Below are 16,381 nucleotides of genomic sequence, written 5' to 3'. Positions count from 1 at the left end.
CCATTGAAATAGGTCACCGACAAGTAACCCTAACCCTATCCCCAAACTATAACCCTTGAAATAGGTTGCCAACAAGTAACCCTAACCCTACCCGCACCACACTAACCCCAACGCCAAACCCTAACCCAAACCATAACCCCTAATCTTAACCACCACAATAACCCTAACCCGGGGGTGTCCAAACTTTTTTGAATGGGGGCCAGATTAGATCATGTGAACATACCGGGCTGCAGCTGCCTCACGCATCATATGGGTTATATTAAAATATCACATACAATACACTTTTACTCAAAGGATTTTGTTCACCATCTGAAAACATTAGTTTCGCCTGCGTTGTTCCTGTTTCTTGTCTACAAACTGTATGCTAGTGCTGTCATGATTAGGTGAATAGGAAATGCAAAGTGAACATGCTTGATTAACTAATACTGTGTGGAGGGTCACATATAACCTCTAACCTTACCCTTAATCAAGTTGTTTTAGTTGCCTAACACCTTAACCACGTTGTTTGTGTTGCCTAACCTTAACCAAGTTGGTCTAGTAGTTGCCTAAACTTAGGCACCCAGGAGGTTAGCCCAACATGCTGGACTGAGGCAAAACATGACATTGACACGGTACCACAGCGGGTCTATTACACGCTATAGCGTGATATCGGGTAGGGGTGTGTCTCTTGATTCTGGTCTGTATATTGTTGTACTGTAATGAGGTCAGATTAGACATTAAAGAAAATACACAAAGGTCTAGATTTCATTCAAGAACAAAGAACATGGGCAGGGCCTCAGGTGTTTATTAGAAGCTGCGCTTCCTGCCCACAGCAGAATTTCCACCTAGAGAAGAGCCTTCAGATGGGAGCGACAGGTCCGGTGAGTGAGACAGCTGGGAGTGAGACAGTTGGGACCCGTCTGTGGTTCAGGTGAACTGGACTATTCCGATTAAATTAAATGATTTTCCTGTGCAGGAATTTGCTCATTGCAGCAGCAAGTAACAGGATACAGCAAAGATCAATTGAATATAAGAATAGCGACAATGGGGGTATTATACAACTGACGACTGTAATATTGTAATGTGTTAAATAGAAATAGAAGATAGTAATGAAATATGAATTCAAGTTTGTGCAAATTAACAGCAGCAGCTGAAAAAAGATTAAATGAATGAAAATATGGAAATATACAAAAATATGACTTATTTAAAATGTATACAGTATCTACTAAAATGATAAAATAAATTATTTTAACATGTGTTATGCAATACACTTTATAACAACAAAAATTGCGGTTAAAAATAGGGGGGGAAATTGTCAATGTACAATGTTTATTTATTCACATTAATTGTCTACAGAGGGACAAAGAATAATAAGAATGGACTGCATTTATATAGCACTTTTATCCAAAGCACTTTACAATATGCCTTCATTCACCCATTCACATTAATCGGTTTGAAATCTTATAATAGTCTAATGCAGCGGTTTTCAAACTGTGAGGCGCGCCTCTCCTAGCTTCAGAGGAGGCGCGACGCAATGGGAAAAAAACTGAGGGAAAAAAAACCTGGTAGCTAACTTCAGCTATGCGTGCCGTGGTGGAGCAAAATGAAACATTATTTAATAGGCTACCTACAGTGATAGAGGAGACAGCGTCTGGTGCGAGCAGAAAATGGAGGAAGTATGACCCTCACTATTTATGGTTTGGAGTTAAATGGTTTGGTTAAGGTGCCGCGTCTATGTGCTGACAGACCGCAGTGCCGACAGTCCTCAATGCCGATAGCCCACAAGCAGAACCAGCTGAGCGAGGGGGTGTGCAGCGTGTCGGGGGGACCGGCTGGAGCTAACCTCTCCCAGCCCCCACGCCTAAACCTAACCTCCCCCAGACCCTAACCCTAAACCTAACCTCTCCCACCCACCATGCCTAAACCTAACCTCCCGCAGACCCTAACCCTAAACCTAACCTCTCCCACCCCCCATGCCTAAACCTAACCTCCCACAGACCCTAACCCTAAACCTAACCTCTCCCACCCACCATGCCTAAACCTAACCTCCCGCAGACCCTAACCCTAGACCTAACCTCTCCCACCCCCCATGCCTAAACCTAACCTCCCACAGACCCTAACCCTAAACCTAACCTCTTCCACCCCCCACCCCGCCTAAACCTAACCTCCCACAGACCCTAACCCTAAACCTAACCTCTTCCACCCCTTACACCTAAACCTAACGTTGGCATTGCGGGCTGTCGGCACTGCGGGTGCTCGGCATAGCGGGTGGACCCCTTGGTCCCGAGGAAGCCTCCCGCACCACAGTGTGTGCTCTGCAAAGAGGTGCTAGCAAATGACAGTATGAGACCATGCAAACTCTGGCGACCAACCAAGCACCCAACTTTGACAGCCAAACCACAGCAGTTTTTCCATAGGAAGTTACAAGAATTGCTGTCACAGCAGAAAGTAGTTGAGACATTTAGCACTGTAAATACAAAGGCTAGTACCGAAGCATCATATCGTGTGGCGTTATGCATCTAAGGCTGGTAAACCCCACAACATTGGTGAAACATTAATCTTCCCTGCTGCTAAAGATATGTGTTCGGTAATGATGGGAGAAGCTGCTGCCGCCAAGCTAAATATCATCCCAATGTCTGACAATACAATCCAGCACCACATCGCAGACATGAAGGAACAGGTGTTGGCGGTATTCATGACAGCCATTTCTTCTCCAGTCAGCTGGACAAGTCTACCAACGTCACCAACTGCGCTCAACTAACGGTTTAATACGTGCGCTGTATTAAAGAACTCAGTGTCCAGGAGGAGTATTTGTTTTGCCATACTCTGCCAGCTCGCACTACTGCAGACGAAATATTCAAGGCTTTGAATGACCTCATTCAGGAGAGTCATATTGACTGCACCGCATGTTGTGGAATATGTACTGATGAGCGCACACAAGGATTTATGCACAATGGGTGAGACAGCTATGAAAAGTAGTATATATATATATATATATATATACTGTATATATATATACTGTATATATATACAGTATATCTATAATGGAGAGTTCCTACATCTCCATTCACTCCAATGGACCCGTTTTTTTTTACCTCACAAAAAGATTAAGCAGGGCTATCAAGATACAGCAAAATTGACCCTTTGTGACATACTTTGAAAGGGTCAGACATTTAAAAGATTCTAATTGTATATTATCAGCTTTATTTATGCTTATTAACGTAGCACAAGCCCCCTTCCTGGCTAGTCATTTGGCTACATGGTTAATCATTTTCGACCTCCGCTGACGCAACTCTCCGACTAAATCGCTCTGGTCGCCCTGACTGCTTTCACTTCCTGAAATCTCTTCGCCCGTAAATGTTAATAATACTTGGCCAATACGTATTTAACATACAAAATAAAGCAAGCGCCCAATAGTCCAGGCATTTTACGCAAATATGTGGGTCAACCTCACACTAATTGCAACAAAACCAAACTCAACTGATTTTGTATCCTCAATATGTCCTCAATGAAGGAAAAAAAGTGTTAAGGAAATGTGTGAAGGGAAAGTTTTGAAAATTACCTAAATATGATGGTAGCCTATGGAAGCCTATGGAAGCCTTTTTTTTTTTTTTTTAATGTGCCATAAATCTCATCACTTATATGCTGTATGTGTTTTTTGCTTCAAGGAGAAAATAAAAAAAATAAAAAAAAATGTTAAAAAATAAATAAAAAAACATTTTTGGTAGCATCATATGGGTCATTTTCAAAAATTTCCCTTCATACATTTCCTTAACACTTTTTTTCCTTCATTGAGGACATATTGAGGATACAAAATCAGTTGAGTTTGGTTTTGTTGCAATTAGTGTGAGGTCAAGTGACATTTTTACTGGACTACAAACGGCAAACGGTAATGTCTTCATTTAATGTAGAACGCAAAACACCCGCATTCCTGTGATAAAGTTAACGTTTGTGTCGGCTTTAAAACGGAGGCGCTGCCTGGTTCCCTGTTGCCAGGAAGGTAGGAGGGACTATTTTATTTATTTATTATTATAAATCGTCTCCCACAGGCCTTAGGCACAAAAACTGGCCTTAAACGCAAAAAAAACGTGCCTTGTGCCTGCCTCGGGAAGATAGCAACATGGCTTTACGCCCCAAAATGCGCTTTAGGCCAAACAGGCGTGGCGCAGTGCCAGAATAGGCCAGAATGGGCGTTTCGGCCTTAAATACCGGCGTAACGATATCTTCCGCCCTGGCGTTAATTTAGGGCTTAGTGCTTTTCAAAACCAGGCCTATTCAGTGCGCCAGTTGCGCGGAGCTCTACTCTGCCATCTGACTCTCTGTCCCCCTTCTCTCTGTGTCACTCCCTCTCTCTTGCTCATCAGACAGGCACAATACGACTGCTGGAAAAAAAGTTTGCCGGTTCTCTCTCTCTCTCACTCCCTCGTGCAGCAGACAGCAGACAGCAGACAGGCACGCCACAGATGTGAAATCTCCCATTATGCATTGAGGCGCATTGAGGCGAATCCGTTTGAGAAGAAATAGCAACTAAATCAGCTTAAATAGGGTAAGTGGTAGATCGAAATAATATTTATCTTAACACAATTGCAATTGTGGAACATTTCAATATTGGACAAAATAAAATGGCAAAATGAAATCACAACTATGTGAAACATATATATCATCCTAGGGGCTATATATATCCCTCGCAGATTTAACGTGATTTAGATAAGTAACAGCGTGAAAGGTCCCCCGTTTCCCCAGGCATAGAGATCCATTTACCATATACATTTAATGTAAGCTGCATGACAAAACTGGTCAAAATGGGCAGAAATAGTAAAACAAAACTATACATTTGAAGACTTCACCCATGCCTAACATCCGGGAATTCATAACTTCTTCTTTTTTAATGGCTAGAGGTAAACAAATAAATAAATGCTTTTTATCATCAGATTTAACATTAAAACCAATGGGAAAATGATGACATTGACTTTGAGGTCATGTACCTTTTCACAAATCTTCAACAACCCAAAAATATCCTCTTTTTCTTTTTTCTTCTTATTTTTTTTAGGATGAGAGCATAAAAATATAATGTGAGTGCATTTTTTTCAATGACTGGAATGGCAAAAATATAGCAAAACATAGCACTTTTAAATTGAAGTCAATGGAGAGATTCTGTCCTTAACACGGCCCGGGATATGTAACAATTTTGACTTTAGGGTGACAGGAAGTCTCCTATAGCGTGGTGAGTGCCACACTTGTAAAAACACCCCAAAAATTACCTGGGTTGAATTTCAGACCTATAGGATTGCAGACATTAAGTTACATTATGATCAATAAATTGCCCTGCTTTAAAATGACTAATCAAAAGCAAATGTTTGTCATGTGGAATGTTGATTTCACATGAAGTTTTAAAAACATAGATTAGTTTGACTATATGTCACACTGCTAGATAAGACAGACTGGGTCGGGTAGGTCTTTTTTAGCCAAATGTTCCGGTCTGCTGGGAATTCCCGGAAAATGTAGTTGATCTTAATACATGTTTATATATATATATATTATTAATCACAGTAGAAACACTATATAAACTACATCAATATATAAAATAAAATTATAAGAAAATCCAAACGGAGATACCCGTTTTTGCAAATGAACTCTTCATATATATATATATATATATATATATATATATATATATATATATATATATATATATATATAATCCAGGCTATGCCGAATCTCCTTCATGTCCTGTTGGTGGTTGGTTACCTCTCTGTCATCATGGCGAGGTCTTCCCTGGGCGATCCCGAGACGTTCCTGAACATGACGTTCCCGGGCGATGGGACGAGCGAGGTGCACTGTGAGATGCTGATGAGCGGCCCGAACCCACCCCCACCTGAGCAGCTGCCCTGGTACTGCATCTGCCACCAATGCCAAGGCAACCAGGGGCAAGAAGGAGACAAGGGACACAAGGGATGGCCAGGTATGGACCATTTAATGGACTGTAGCTAGAGATATACATTAACTTTTGTGGGTGATACGTTTGTAGTTTTAGTGTGTTATATAGCTGCATAATAATCCATAAAATGTATAGTGTGGCTAATGAACCGTTATGCAGTGATAGGTGAGCATTTATGAGATATTATCAGTCATAGTTGTTTTGTGGGCAAAGCAGCTCAGCTGCCCAAAGGAAAGAGAAAGGCGTAAGGAGAGTACCAGGTCACACTCCATGACAGTCCATAAATTCACTATAGCATGGTTACAGCTGTAGTTATAGCTCGATGGCAATATTAAGGAGTAAAACAAATCCTATATTGATATATCTGCAGATATTTGTTATACTGTACGTACATAAATAAACTAGGGCTGTCCTGAATACCATATTTAGAGACGAAAACAAACAAACTGTGTGCCCCCCCCCCCCTGCCCCTTCCCCCTCCTTCCCCAATAAAAACTCCACTCATGGTACTTGCATTCTCGGCTGTGGCGATGATGCTCCTTGGAGGCTCAAATATCAGTTTATCAGACAACAGCAGGGCTGTGACACACAGCAGGCAACACATTAGCCCTTCTCAAAACGCTGGTGTATTCATTCATACGACCTGAATCCAGCGTCCTTGATCCACAGTCTCTCTCTCTCTCTCTCTCTCTCTCTCTCTCTCTCTCTCTCTCTCTCTCTCTCTCTCTCTCTCTCTCTCTCTCTCTCTCTCTCTCTCTCTCTCTCTCTCTCTCTCTCTCTCTCTCTCTCTCTCTCTCTCTCTCTCTCTCTCTCTCTCTCTCTCTCTCTCTCTCTCTCTCTCTCTCTCTCTCTCTCTCTCTCTCTCTCTCAGGTATGCCCGGTAGTCGTGGCAGAAGAGGGATGGATGGGACCAGAGGTCCACCAGGCTTTGTGGGCAGATGGGGGATAAAAGGTTGGGCAACTTCTTCTGGTTTCACATCCAACATGAACAGACTGTCTACTTTGCAATAACACACCAAATACTAACAAACTGAAATTAAAATGAAATGAAATAATGCAGTTGGCAATGCTTTTATGTAGCTGTAGCTTTCAAAATAAAAGCCTTTGTGTCTTGTGTCTCTGACTGTGTTGCTGTGTTGGTTCCTCAGGACAGAAGGGCGATGAGAGTTTGAAGGGTGAACGGGGGGGTGACGGGTCCTTGGGAGACAAAGGAGCCAGAGGCTTCAAAGGTGAGCGACAGAAGAGTGTCCTCAAGAGAGAGACTGGCGTTAGCAGAGGAACAAAATGCAAGACTCATTAGCCAATTATTTTAGCATGCAAATTACTTTTGCATGCTAAAATAAAGCTGATAATGTACAATTTGATTTAAGGGACGAAAAACCCTTTCAGAGTACAACACAAACTGTCTATTTTGCTGCAACTCGACAGTGCTGCTTAATCCAGGACCTTACTTCCTGGAACTCTTGAGAGTAAAAAACTGGTCCATTGGAGTGAATGGAGATGTCGGAACTCTTCTATTATACAGCTCTGGACCAGCCAGCACATCCGGGTCATTTGCAAAACATGAAGGCCACGCCCCTTTTTAGGGGACAACACATGCCACTGGCGTTGACTTCAATGTAAAATGGCAGTACCAAAAACATCTATAGAAAAAGAACAGAATTAATTTCGTTTATAAATGACCCAAAGACACCATGACATGACAATATATTTCAACTCGGCCAGTCACAGCAAGATACATCGACACGAGTTACTTGCCTTATATGAACGCTGTATCCAGTTTCCACCAGGTTACATGCACCGTCTACATTGACGGTGTCAGCCCTACTCTTAAAAATATATATATCGCAGATCCGGTTTTTATTTATTTATTGGTAGTGAAACTAACAACACAGCAACTCTTCAGCATATCTCTATCAAATTAAACCGTTTTAAACAGTTTGTTTGAAGTGGTTTCGGGTTCTTGTGCAGTCTTTTACTATGGTGGGTTTCCCCTAAAAAGGACAAATACTTTGTCCTTGAATGGATTTTCCCAATGACAGAGAGGGCCATAGCTTCACTCGTCATGCACTGATCCAATTGACTTGCCAGAAACACAGGTAAGGTTTTTGGGCTCAGAGAGTACACCTCCTACTTCTACCTTTTCGATTCTGTCGGAGAGGTATGACTGTATCCAGTTCAGGGCCTCCTCTTTAATACCTATGTAATGTCATACCTTTGGTAATGTGGTGGAGGCTGCTACACAGATATAGGAATTAATAAACTGCACCTGTGGTTCAACTGGCATGGGAGTGAATACATAATCACAGAATTTTCATTTTTGGGTGAAGTATGACTTTAAAGATTAGATTTGAAGATTGGATCTCTGCCTCCATCAACATCGTTGGACAAACGTGAACACAATCTGTAATCTGAGGAGCATTATCTGAAATAATCTTGTCTTGCTGTGCATGGCTGTATTCACACCAGACTAACCTTCACTCCTGCCTGGTCCCTCTGTCCTGCAGGTGACAAGGGGGATCGTGGAGTTGAGGGTCATTCAGGGGACCAAGGTCCCAAAGGAAATGACGGCCTCTGTCCATGCGTGGACAACCAGGGGCTCCCAGGGGATCAGGGCCCCACGGGTATGCCTGGACTCTCATTCTCCATGGGGACCAAGGGCGCTAAGGGTGACACCGGCACTATCGGAATCCCTGGACCCCCCGGATCTGCGGGTGAGAAGGGAGACCAAGGTGCTGAGGGGACGTGTGACTGTCATGACGGAGAAAAGGGGAGGCAAGGGCAGAAAGGAGCCCAGGGGCAGACGGGCTCCATGGGGCAGAACGGGTCCCAGGGGCAGAACGGGTCCCAGGGGCAGAAGGGCGACATGGGGCCGCAGGGGATCATGGGTCCGCCCGGTCCCTGCATGCCCGACATCCAGTCGTCCTTCTCTGCAGGGCTGAACATTAGCTTCCCCCCGCCTGGAGGCCCAGTGGTTTTCTCTGAGGTTTCCTACAATCTAAAAAAAGGTCCATCCAGCGACCAAAACATCCCCTGTAAAATCTGCTGTGGCGTGGAGCCCGTAGACTTGGGCAATGGTCTAGTGGGTGAAAAGGTTAAGTGTCCATGTACTGGGGCTCCATGGTGTTGTCCTGGTGGGACAGATTACAACGTCAGCACCGGCCGCTCAGATAACATCCACCGCTCAGATTTCATCAGCACTGATTTCGCAGATTACAACATCAACACAGACCCCTCCGATTACAACATCAACACAGACCCCTCCGATTACGACATCAACACCGGTCATACAGATTACAACATCAGCATTGATCGCACATATTCATTCAATTGCATAGAGTGCTGTGGTGTTGATCCTCGTAGGCCGCGGGATTATATGTGTCCATGTCCAACTTGTCCTGTTATGTGTTATTGTCCACCATGCTCAGGCAACAAGGTCTCTGTTTGTGACGAGTGTTTGGCGAGACACACGATGCGTAATCGACGTTCCAACCCCAGCATCGCTCACTCACATTATGACCCCGGCACCGGCATCTACACCGCCCCCGTTAACGGCACCTACGTCTTCAGCTACCACCTCACCGTCTACAAACGGCCCCTCAAAGTCGGTATCTTCCATAATTATGAGTCGGTCGTGATTGCGACATGCGAGACAGAGTTAGGCACCACCGCACAGCAAGTCGTCCTTCACCTAAACAGATGGGATATAGTGTATCTCTTGGTGAAGGATAACCTCACTAATGGTATGTACGCTGGCCCGGAGATGGACAGCACCTTCTCTGGCTTCCTGCTGCACCCAGACAGATGTGATGAGCCCATGTCCAGAGGCAGCTTTGCCCGCCCACCGCCTATTGGTGAATACAAGTGGGGCGACGAGTCCATCAGCACCGTCGCTCCCACTCCTGGCACCTAGATAACCTCGTTGATTCATAAATTAAAGGACTTTGTCATTACTATGTCAGTAATATTACCGACATAGTAATGACACAAAGCGGGTAGACCATCAACAGATGCTGTCCACAAATTACCTTAAGCCATCAATAGAAAGTGTCAATGCTGAATAAATTAAACCAATATCAATAGCACCGACCCTGATCATTAGATCAGCCACAAACACTGATAGATAACCTTCCGATTATCTTCTGATAAATAAATTACAAAAATCAGCTACCAAGCACTGCCGATGGTGGATTAATTACAGCCAGTGGTTCCCAAATTGTGGTCAATTTTCTTTTTTCTCTATCTTTTCTTTTTTTTACAGACAGCAGTTTTTACATACACATTAACCCTGAGGAGTAGGCTCGCTCCAGAAATATCGCAATATTTGGGAGATATCACAGAAATCTACTTTCAAAGGCTGTGTCGGGCTCAGTTAGCCTGTGAAAAACAGATTTTCTGTGGTAAGCTATTGGAACACACCCTTGAGGTGATCACCTCAACATATATCTGAATGAAAAATAGTTTCACCCGGTCAAAATGTTGCCTAAATTTGGAGCATTATTTAGCATGGTTATATATATATATATATATATATATATATATATATATATATATATATATATATATATATATATATATATATACATATACATACATACATACATATATATATATATATATATATATATATATATATATATATATATATATATATATATATATATATATATACATATGTATATATATATATATATGCATGGTTATTTTTACATGGTTGGTACCATTGGATGCTTTAGCTGACCTAGTTTCATATGAAGAAACTTTGCTCTGACATTAAAATTAAGCCCGCTACAGGCTGAGGCTACAGCCTTTTTTTTACCGAGCTTTCCAGTGGCGCTGGTGAGCGCTGTGACGGCTGGACTCTAACCCGGAAAAAATAATAACACCAGCACAGACTTCGGATGAAAAGAGGCATTTATGAGCAGCGTCGAGCTTTCTAACCCCGACGTCGAGAAGCTATGAACCCTTCTTCTCAAGTAGGTGGCTTTGAAAGGTTTCTGTGGCACTTGTAAATACGTCCATACCGCTGATTTAGACAGTTTGGGAGCGAAAGTCGCATGCAAGTCAATGTAGGGAGACGGAACTCTTTCTAGGCGCTAGCTGAATGAGTTCCAACGGAGCTACAGTCTATCTCTTCCACAGTCTTCGAATGCTCCAGAGACGGGCTCTATTTCAGACCATTAACATTTGGCCAGAGGAAGTTGACATCTTCCAAAGGGGGCAAAGAACAATGCTTCAAACTGGAAGGAAGTTCAATATTCGACCAATCACAGCACATGTAAACACAACTGAGGCAGGTGATTGGAGAAATGAGCGGATGTCCCGCCTTTCATCCATTTTGACCAACTTTTCCCTCCATGAAGTATAGAGGGGGAGACTAATATACCAGAGCCATACTGTAGATAGAGTCAGTGCAGGTTTCTGGGCAGGTTTCTGTAATTATGGAACAATGTCAATCAAACAACTTGGACAACAGAATCACCAGTTCCAAGGGGCCAACATGACCGATTCGAGACATTGGTCAAACTCTAAATCAAAAGCCCTGAACACTAGAATTTCTCTTCGTTTTAGTTTATGGTTGTTCTGATCTCTATCCATATGAGAACTTCTCTCTAGAAAGCAGTTCAAATGGCTGTACATTATTTGTCCTTTCTATGAAAAGCTCTTATAAAACATTGAAACAAACCTTTGGGTGTGTCTGTGTGAGTCATTCAGCTGTCTTTATAATATTATACAATGAAGGAAACTTAAAGCCGCAGTAGGTAACTTCACACATTGGCGCCCCCAAGTGGCAGCATGGAGGAGAAAATTCATTACCCAGAAATCATGTGTGGTGAGGTCAGTAAACTACATTATTTCTCAGTGTGTCAGGGGTGGTGAAGTTTTCTCACCAGTGAACAAAACTAAAGCTAAACTATGAACTCCAGTGCACAGAGACCACGGGACAGACTGAGGGCTAGGTGGAGAGATATCTCCACGCTGGCCAGGGAACACCTGGGGTTCCTTGCTGGAACTGTTATCCTGACCCCGGATAAGCGGTTGAAGATGATGATGATGATGATGATGATGACGTATTGTTAGCACCTGGTGTAGGGTCCGGCCCACAACATAAAACGGGACACGGAGAGCAGTGTTGTTGATGCAGAAATAAGTGTGATTTATTAGTCACACAAGGTAAATGTGTGCAACAGTGAAGCTGCGACTTTAAGACACACATTAGCTTCAGGGTGCAAATAATCCTATCTTCCTGTGCATTTCTATATTCACACCAGACTAACCTTCACTCCTGCTTGGTCCCTCCCTCTGCTCTGCAGGTGACAACGGTCCCCAAGGAAACGACTGCACCCCCAGATCTGTGGGTGAGAAGGGATACCGAGTTGATTGTCACAACGGAGAGCTAGGGCAAAAGGGAGGCAAGGGAGCCCAGGGGCAGATGGGCTCCATCAGGCAGAAAGGGTCCCAGGGTGAGAAGGGTGATGTGGGGCCGATGGGGATCAGGGGTCTTCCCAGTACCTGCATGCCCAACATCCTCAGCGGTGCTCCCAGGGGCCATAATGATACTATACAAGGTACCTTCATATTGCCCAACAAAACTCGGTCCTTCATGGCAGGGCTCACCTGCAGCTTCCCCGAGCCTGGACGCCCTGTGCTTTTCTCTTTCTGCTGCATTTGCTGTTCTAGTTGTCGTTGTAATGGTAATGGGGTCGGTTGTCCAATGTGTCCATGGTGTTACCATTCCTCGCGAAGACGTCGCTCACAATATGACCGCAACATCACGCACATGGATAGCGACTGCGGCACCGGCGAACCCCCGAACCCCCCTCCTGGTTTCAACTCCGACACCGGAATCTACACTGCAACCATTAACGGCACCTACATATTCAGCTTCCACCTCACCGTCAAAGTGAAGCCCCTCAAAGTCGGTATCTTCCATAATGAAAAGGCGGTCGCGAAAACGACCACCACGCCACCGCCAGACGGCTTCGCGAGCATCGCAAAGCAAGTTGTCCTCCACCTAACCGGAAGGGATAGAGTGTATCTCATGGTGAAGGATAACCTCACTAATGGTATGTTCGTCGGCCCGGACACATCCAGCACCTTCTCTGGGGTCCTGCAGCAGCCAGACAGATGTGATGAGCCCATGTCCAGAGACAGCATCTTTGCCTCCACAGTGCCTGTTGACAAATACAAGTGGGGCGACGACTGACTACTGGCAAGTAGATGATGAAGATGAAGAAGATGGCCTTGCTGATTACTAAATTAACATAGACCAGCAATACTGCCTATAAATCATAACCGCAGTAACTATGCCAACACTGAAACTGAGATGGCTTTAAAGTTTTTTGACTGTCCAGCCAAATGAGATATAGGTTGAAAAGTGGCAATGCGCTTATTAAATATGTATACGTTAAAGTATTTTTTGGGGCAAAACAATTATCAATTACTTAACGTATGACCCCAGAAATGCAGATATGGCACTCTGTCTGTATATTACCTTAAATGGATGTGTAGGTAGAAGCGCAATAACTACAATCTAATGTGCTTCTCCTGTCTTGTTTTTCATGAGACAATTGTAATCGGTTTTGATTTCGATACCACATCATATCTGTATTTAATTGTTTTTTTGTTTACATGTTTAAAACATTTAAATGGCTGAGTTCACCACTGGTGTTGCTTTTTGGTCATCATTCTGACACAATTAATTAATGAGCACAGTTGTTTTATTATCTTAATTTAGAAGAGGTTTTCTTTACAAATCAGATCAGCTTTTCAGATTGATAATTCATACAAGAACATATTACATAGCATATTAAAATTATTTTGAATAGGAAGGGGGTGTATTACAGAAGCGGCCTATCTTAATTCTTACCCACAATCTAATTTCAATACAGGCCCAATGCTTATTTAGCCAAATCTACTGACTGAAATGTCTCCCGTTTTAAGCTCTGAACGGCAAAGTGGGTGAGTAAATATAACCATTTAAGTTCAATGAAAGGACAAGTGAAGAGATGAAAATTTAGAGTACTGAGTTATAACAGAATAGCCTTTAATAATAAAAAAAAAAAAAAAAGTGAAAAAAGTGAAAAAAGTGAAAAAAGGAACAGAAATTCATATTCCTGGAATTATTATTTATTACTAACATTACTCAGAGGGAGACGAGACATTTGTGTTAGTTAGGCTACTGGCTTTTATTTTATTTCTTATAGGGCCTCAACAAGACTGGATATAGGTGAGAAGTAAACACCCCCTTTGAATTAAAGGTCTACTGAGCAAAATGCAGAATAAGACGACCGGGAGAAACGGACTTATGGTGAATGTTGGACACATCTAGAAGGGCAGGAGGATCGACGTTTGGGTTTTTTCCCGCCTCTAGGGAGGGGCCCTCTGAGCACAAGAGGAGTTTCCCCTCTCCCTCCAACAGGGACATATAACAGGGTATAGTGAAGGAGCCCCATTTATTGTGGAAGTTCATGGAAGGGAGTGCACTTGAGTTTGTTTATGGGGTTGTGTTTTTTTTACAGCTTGGGAAAAGAGAAGCAGATAGTAACAAAACAATGGTATGTGACAGTCTAAAGATAACCTCATTGAATGTTAATGGTCTAAATACAACAAAGAAGAGGGGAATGGTTATAGCTAAATTGAAGAGGGAAAAGGCACAAATTGTATTTCTTCAGGAGACTCATCTAATTCAGGAAGAACACGAAAAATTTAAGAAACTTGGTTTTAGAAATTCTTTTTATAGTTCATACAAACAAGGACGTAGAAGAGGGGTAATAATATTGATTTCAAATGCAACTACATTTGTTTGTGAAAAAGAGATTAAGGATAAAGAAGGGAGATTATGTACTTGTGAGGGGGAAACTAGAAAATGAACCTGTTACTCTGATGAATGTTTACGCACCCCCAGAAAGCGATAAGCAATTTTTTAAGTCACTGTTTAATATTATAGCAACAGAAACTGAAGGTGTATTAGTCTGTGGGGGGGACTTTAACATAGTTATGAATCACAGTATGGATACGACTAGTCTTAAGGGAAGTAAAAAGCAGATATCGAAATTCGTTAAGTTATCCTTAGAAGAGATGGGAATGACGGACTTATGGAGGAGTCTGAACCCTCTTGAATTAGATTACACACATTACTCAGCAACACATAATGTACACTCAAGAATAGACTACTTCTTTATAATAAAAAAACGCGATAGATATAGGGTGTCAGAATGTAAGATTGGAGGAGCGGATGTATCGGACCATAATACCTTAAATATAAAAATACATTTTAATGCCAGGAAAAGAAGTACAATCTGGAGGCTTAATGCAGGAATATTAAATAATAAAGCATTGGTAGAAGAAATGAAAGGAGAAATTAAACAATATATGGAAGAAAACTGTAATGGAGAAGTCGACCCACCTATCATCTGGGATGCTTTGAAAGCGGTTCTTTGAGGAAAGTTAATAGCGAAAACTACATTATTAAAGAAACTTAAAAGAGAGGCATTTCAGAACTACTCCGAAAGATTGAGACAATTAGAACAGAAATTCCAGAAAACAAAAGACCAAGAGGTACTTCAACAAGTTAAGGACATTAAAGCGAAGATAAATGATTTATGGTTAGATGAGGTTGTGAAAAAGAAATTTTTTTTTAAACAAAACTATTATGAGACGGGCCCCAGAGCAACAAAACTATTAGCAAAACGTATTCGGAAACAACAAGCATTAAATACTATTCATAAAATTAAAGACCCACTTGGTAATGTACAAGCCAGAAGACATAGAAAATGTATTTCACAGGTTCTATGAAAAACTATATACACAACCACCAGCTGCGATTGAGGATGAAATGAGAGAATTCTTAAATCAACTGGACCTACCAACAATTGGCACCACCCAAAACGATATACTGACAGCTGATATTACAGAAGATGAGATCGATAAGGCAATAAGTTAAAAACAATAAGTCACCAGGGAGCGACGGCTACCCTTCAGAATGGTATAAGACATTTAAGGAGGAGCTGATACCAATACTCCAAAGCTCTTTTAATTGGACCCTCAAAGAAAATAAAACACCACCATCATGGGCGGAGGCCATAATTTCAGTAATTCCGAAACCAGGCAAAGATAAAGACAGTTGTGCGAGCTATAGACCAATCTCAATTTTAAACATAGACTATAAATTATACACGTCAATTATCTCCAAAAGAATAAACTCCTTCATAGCAGAACTAATAGATGAAGACCAAACAGGTTTCATAAGGGGTCGTCCAGGGGCGGACTGGGATCATAATTCAGGCCGGGCATTAGATACCAAGCAGGCCAGGCCGATACGGGCCGACGCGCGTGCCGGCGTCCGAAGGGCGGCGGCGAAAAATTTGGGCCGTTTGAAGCTCAATTTGGGCCGTTTGAAGCCCAATTTGGGCTGTTTGAAGCCAGATTTGGGCTGTTTGAAGCCCAATTTGGGTCGTTTTT

The sequence above is a fragment of the Poromitra crassiceps genome (assembly GCF_964638095.1).
Source record: "Poromitra crassiceps genome assembly, chromosome: 5".
Classification (NCBI taxonomy): domain Eukaryota; kingdom Metazoa; phylum Chordata; class Actinopteri; order Beryciformes; family Melamphaidae; genus Poromitra; species Poromitra crassiceps.
This window is presented reverse-complemented; position numbering follows the sequence as displayed.